This window comes from Ahaetulla prasina, chromosome 7 (genome assembly GCF_028640845.1).
Source record: "Ahaetulla prasina isolate Xishuangbanna chromosome 7, ASM2864084v1, whole genome shotgun sequence".
Lineage (NCBI taxonomy): Eukaryota > Metazoa > Chordata > Lepidosauria > Squamata > Colubridae > Ahaetulla > Ahaetulla prasina.
In genome coordinates this window covers 68,999,220-69,006,147 of record NC_080545.1, presented here as the reverse complement: position 1 = coordinate 69,006,147, position 6,928 = coordinate 68,999,220, and positions in this window count along the sequence as shown.

Here is a 6,928-nt window from a genome sequence, read left to right as displayed (position 1 = left end):
CATCTTAATTTAAGTAAGCAAGGAACTGAAAAGAATACCTTCCCTATTTTAACACACCTGAGAAGTATCCTGGATCAAACATTTTCCTCCTGTATTAGGCAACATTGATCTATTATGTGCCATCACTTTGGTGTTGACTCTTACTGGCCACAAAGCTAGGCCCAAGTGAGTGGTCATTCAGATTTTCTAACAGGGCATCCACTGCTGTTGTGATCATTCCCATCTATTTCATTGCCGGCCATTCTCTTTTAGATTTGTCAAGAGTGTTAGGTCTTCGCATACATTAATTAGAGTCTGGGCATCCGTGCCTTGAAGGAGAACTCCCGGTTGATTTGTTATATGATCCACTTGGTTATCTCTACACCAGCCTTCTACACCAACATTCTCATTTTTTTTTCTTATCCTGCTTCTTCAAAATCCAAATTCTGCTTCCATAGAATAACAGAAAAAAGTATTGAGTCCACAGTTCTGATCTTTGTAGATACAAATTTTTCACACTATCTGTGTTATCTTTTCCAAAGCATTCAGTTGCGATCCTATCAAGTGCTAATCTGCAGCGTATTTCTTCACTGCTGCTTTACTGTTGATTGTCAATTCTGAATGGCAGAAACTGTCTATCACTTCAGTATGTTTATTTGTCAGTTTTAAGGCAGTGGTTGTATCTCTTGTCAATAGTTTGGTCATGTTTATATTTAATCTTAGTCTCGATTTTTCCATTGGTTCTCCTTGGCTTTCTTTACTAGAGCTTGCATATCATTTGCATTTTCAGTTATCAGAGTAGTGTCATCAGCATACTGCAGATTTGTGATGTTTCTGCCTCAAATTTTAATTCTATACTTTATTGTTTTCCAATCCAGCCTTTCTCAGTATATATCTGAATGAATCGGGAGAGAGTATACAACCTTGTCTTGTCTTTTACTGATTGAAGTCAGTTTGTTTAACCATTTTGTACTCAGACTGTGGCTTCCTCTTCTGTTTTGCATAAGATCCATGAGACACTCTGAAATTGCTGTTTTCCTAGGGACATTACTGTACATAATTTGACATCCTCAACAAAATCCAAGGCTTTTCTATAGTTCTGAAGCAAGTACTGATTTCACTGGGGTATTTTTGGCTTTCTCACTTATCCAGTGCATGTCAATAATAATATTTCTTGTTTCTCAGTCTTTTCTAAAACCGGTTTCAACATCTGACATTTTTCTTTCCTTGTACGTCTCTAATTTACATTGTATGATCCTAAATGTTGTTTTGCTAGCCCGAGAGATTAAGAATATTGTACAATAGTTTGGACATTTTGCTAATTTTTCTTTTCTTTTTGTATTGGGATACAGATCTCTTCCAGTCTGTAGTCTACTGTACCGTTCTCCTAATTTGTAGGTATAGTTTGATTATGTTGGCTGTTTGAGGTAACCCAGGCAAGAAGCTCAAAAGGGAATATAAGTTCTACCTTTATTGTGAGGTTAAATTAACAAAATATTACAAAACTGAAAATATTTTGGCCCTCCTCCCCTTTTTCTCTCCAGAAAGTTAGGGACAGTTTCTTCTGAAATGCTTCTCATGCCTCCTCTCCTTCCATGGACCAAGATATATTTTAGATATCAGTTGTCCAGTCTGAAGCTTTTCCTCCTGTCTTCCACATATCATTAACAGATTAGAACCTTTATTAATTCTTCTGTCACTTGCATAGTTCTGCAGATATTCTATTCTTAAAGACCTCTGACTTGCTAATGTTGACCTGTTTTTTTCTACCACTAGAAAATAGGAAGTATCTTTAATAATGCTCAAAAATAGGAAGTATCTTTAAAGGTATCTTGCTATAATTATCCTTACTGTACAGTATTTCAGCTTACTCTTTCCATCTTATTTGAGCTTTTTGGAGTCAATTACTAGCTGTACTACCATCTCACTGACATCATTTGGTATATCAGTTTGAGGTTGGAACATCTAAGTTCTCAGATCTTTTGGAAAACTTGGGGGGGTTGTACCTGTTTTCATTTTTAATGTGTTTACATTGCCTCTGCTTCTTGTCTCACTCAATTGTTCTCTGAAATTTTTGATAATTTTTTTCCTGAGATGTTAGTCTTTAACTTTTCTTCTCTTGGCTATTTACCCACTTTCTTCTGCCATCCATTTTACTTTCTTCTGTTTCTTGATCTTTGGCAATCTTTTTTCACATTAATACTTCTTTGATTTTAATTCACAGTTCTTCTAGTTCCCTATCAACAAGGTTTAAGATTTCAAAACAATTGTGATCTTGAAAATGGTTAGCACATACTCAAAGATCATATAATGGAAGCTGATGGCCTTTCTTTTTCTGCTTTAGCTTGATTTCAATCTTGCACATATGTACTTCAGGGCTATTACACAGCCGGCCTCATCTTTGCTGTTACAACCAAGCTCTTCCACTGCCTTGTATCAATAATATGGTCAGTCTGATTTTTGTGCACCCCATCTGGTGATGTCCAGTTATACAGGTGTCATTTGGTTGTTGTTAGCAGACAGAATGTTAGCAATAAAAAGTATCACTGGATTAGCAAAAACAGACTATTCTGCTTCAATTCTGTTTCTTAGACCATAAGTCCAACTTTCTTTTCAACCTTAAACAATTTCCTACTTTGGCATTCTATTTTCCAACCACAAGCTTACATGTTCTGCCAATTTCACTTTAAACTTGAGCCTAAAACCCATTTCTGTCCTCTTCTATGCCTGTGATTGGAGGATACAAGTATGTAACCATCATATTAAAGTGTTGTCTGCAAAGTCTAATATTCAGTTATTGACTGCACCATGTCCAATTATTCTGCTTGCTACAGTATCTCCTTGACTATGAAAGCAACATTGTTCTCCCTTTGTTCTTCATGTTCTGAATAATAAACATGATCTTCTGATTGAAAGAGTCCAATTCCAGAACATTTCAGTTCACTGATGCCTAAAATGTTAATGTGTTACTGGTTTGTTTCAACTTTAACTGTGTTGAGTATCCCATGTTCATATGTCTTATGTTCTGTGCTCCCACTGTAATTCTGCCTTTGCAGCTCCAGCTTTTCTTTTTGTACATGGCAATATCAGCAACTAGCCATTCCAGGGTCTTTAATCTGATTGCATTGTAAATACCATTAACACTCTGAAAGAACCTCAGCTTTTTCTCAGGAAAACATTGGATGCCATCTGACCTGAAGGGCCCATCTTCTGGCACTATATTGCCAGTCACTTTATACTACCTTTCTGAGTGGCTTTCTTGCTAAAATAGAGGAATGGTTTAGCATTGCCTTCTGCATGGTATGAAATTACGCCTTTGCCATTGTCACAAAACCGATCATCCACCTCCAGCATTTCCTATATCACTGATGCCTACTTGTTTTAATTAGCAGACATTATCTTCATATCTGGGTATATCATCATCAGTTTAGCCATTGTCTTTCCACTGCAGGATGAAGGCCTCTTCTGCATGTTTCCAACTGAGCTTTCTTTTGCCAAGTGGGCCCACAATACTTGCTGATGTTGTCAATTGATCTTGTTTTAGATGGATCGACAACAACCGGGTATGCATGTATATATGTATTTTTCAGTGTATAAGACACACTTTTTCCCCCTAAAAAAGGATGAAAATTTGGGTGCATCTTATACTCTGAATGTAGTATACTACGAATACGGTATATATGTATGTATGTATGTATGTATATGGTGTGTGTGTGTATGCACACACACACACCCCACTCATCACTTCCAGGGATACCACTACAATCAACTAATGTAGCAGAATTACTTCAGCAGAATGATTATATAATGGCTTTCTCTAAGATGGAAGTCTGCTAAGTAAGTTATATTTCAGTTCCCATAATTCCTGGTATTAAAGAGATTGCAGTCCAATGGATGACTGCTACAAATAGAACAGTGATTAGAGTGCTTGTTTATGCTATTTTGAGCTGAGAAGAATACTCTGCCGATACTTCCTTACACAATTTACAAGAATCGAGCTCTGTCCATGCAGTGGATCAAGACTTTAGTTTAAACATTTCACTGCTTTTCTATATGTTATAAAGTGCATATCATCTCACATGCAACACATTTATGAGGAATCCTAAGACAGAAATTTATTTATTTAGACAATTTAACCCTGACTCTTGGAAATACAATCCTAAATATTTCAGAATTAAATAAAACCCATTATAGATGGTCAATTCAAAGTAATCCATCTTATGCTTACTTTATTCACTTGTCTTTTAGGAATTTTTACAAAACTGAGTTATGCAGAATTATCTGACCAGTGCAGTGAAAAACTCTTTGATTCTGACCACTGTTATCCCAAGAATTTTTTTAAAAAAAATTATATTTGCAATCAACCTTTATCACCACTATTCATTTTACAGATACAGTCAAGCAACAATAATTTAATGATTTTTCCCCATAGCCTATGAATCAAAAGTCTTGCTTCCACTGAATTGAAATGACTACTACTATGATCTACTTTCTCATAATAATATTCATTTGCATTATACCCCCTTACTCTGTGCTTTTGCAAGATAGTAAAGGGTGTCAGCACTTGGCTAATCTTGTTTAAGTTAAAAAGGGTTGGAACATGCTTAGGATTTAGATAGAAGACCTATGTAAAATTCTAGGCCTCAGAAGCAAATGCAACAACTGCTCAATAATTTCAGTTACATATACAATCCAGAACGTGTGTAGCAGTTCTAATTCAATTCCTTGAATATCTAGATTTAGGGTATTGTAGGTGCTCAGATATATCGTTCATATTTTTTCTCATCTACAACTATAGGTAGTTCTTGCTTAGCAGCCACAAACTCAATTGTTAAACAAAGCAGTCACTAAGTGAAATTATGACTGCTTATGATCTTATTTCAGTTTGCTTTATAAACTTGTGAATATCATAAGTGTGAACATCATAAATGCAAAGATTAGTTGTAAAGTTACTTTTTCATCACTGTTTTAACTGCAAACACTCATAAAACATAAACTACTTGTATAGAACTGATTTCTTCTCAACTGGACTATGACTGCTTTCCTGCCTTGTCCTTCAGGTTTCCTACTTCTCAGACCATAATTTGAATCAAATTCTTAATTACAGGTCAAAATCCCAGACAAAATAAAATCTATAGAAAATAGCTACAAAAACTGATTAAAGCATACACCAAATAAAACATGTATAATTATGCTTGCACTTGTTGCTATCAGCCATATATGAGTTTTATAAGCTACAGGAACGAAGTTTCCATCTGCTAGTAAAAAGTAAACATAAATTTCTTCAGTCAATTCTGGAAAGGCGTCAGCAGCTCTTTATGTCGCCGTAGAAGTTACATTACAATAATCCAGTTGCCTCTTGAAAAACCATCTTTCCAACAACCATGATCTGGATGACTGAGAATCTCCTTTAGCATTTACACTACAATAATATGCATTTGTTTCAATCTTTATGAGGGCACAACCTTTCTCCATATACAGCGAGTGAATAGCACCAAGCAGTTACTATGGCGATTACCTATAGATGAAGAGGAAATTTGGAGAAGGAAGCAAGTGGTCAGCAGTTAGGAAAGTAGTTACACCTGTTAGAAGAAAAACAAAGATATGTGTGTTTTCTGTAATCATACAATAAGGTTCTTGTCTGACTCTCAGCTGAACATGTGAATGACCTCCAGTTAACATAGCTCAGTGGTCCTATCAGATAAGACATTTTGTTGGAAGTATATAAACTGTTATGGTTATTCTCAGTTATAAAAGCAGAATTTAGGGATGGGAAGCAGCTGAATGATTCAAGTCTGTTTTCTGAAGTTATTTCCAGTAGCGCCAAGACAAAAGTTTCTGGAAGGGCTCAACCAGGATATGAAGGAGATCACAGTCCAGAGCTGTTCATCACCAAGATGTACTTCAGACCTACCTGAAAATCCATTTTACATTGTGAATGATTGCTGCTAATAAACTAAACCTTCAAAAATGTTCTTAACCTTTTTTTAAAAAAAGACTTCTGGCCACAATCCTATCCTGTAATACTGAATTTCATAACCTAACCAAATGATATGAAATGAACATCTTTTATCAGTTGTGAATCTGTTACTATAATCAACATCTGGGTATGGGGACATGTATGTATACATTTCAATACATGCCTATGCTGCTCTGTGCAAAGATTAAGGCACCATCCATCAACATTATGATTCAGTATTTGGAAGTGGTTATTTCTGGGAGGGAAATGGTATTACAACAAAGTAACTAAAAGGATATCCAAACTTGCATTTTTCACATTCACTGATTTCTTAGTTTGAATCTGTAAATAATTGCATGTAAAAAGTAGGATAAAGCTGTGTTCCCCATTGTTTCAGCTTCTGTTCATTTAGGGATTCCTTGAAACATATAGCTTGGGAGTGCCTAAACTTTGGCCTACTGATTTCACATATTTTTATATCTGTATCTTGTTTCTGTATTCCTGTTGAAAACTGACAGGTAAACTCATGTTTAAATACCTGCCTGAACCAAACAAAAGAAGAAAAATGTAATTACAGAAACATTAGAAAGATTTTAAATTTGGTCCATGTGACTTCGTATTCATAGGAATGGGGTGGATTTTTTTAAAAAAAGCATGAAAAGATGAAGTTGAAAAAACATGCACTACAAAGTTGTATAATTTACCTACTTCCACAAGTATCAAGGAGGCCAGCATGGCATATTCATGGTTTTATTATGGAGGCTTTGCTTAAAAAAAAACCCAAAACCACATTTTTAGCTGTTGAGAAGGTGTTGGTAACAGCATTAAATCTCCAGAACTAGAGATGATGAAGAATAAATCAGTAGGCATGAGTGTAATATCAGCATGCAACAGAATGCTGTATCTTGCATACTTCAGAATCTACATTTCCTAAAAGTACTTGTTATTCTGATGTTTCTTTTCTTTGGGCATCAGAGGTTAATCTGTAGT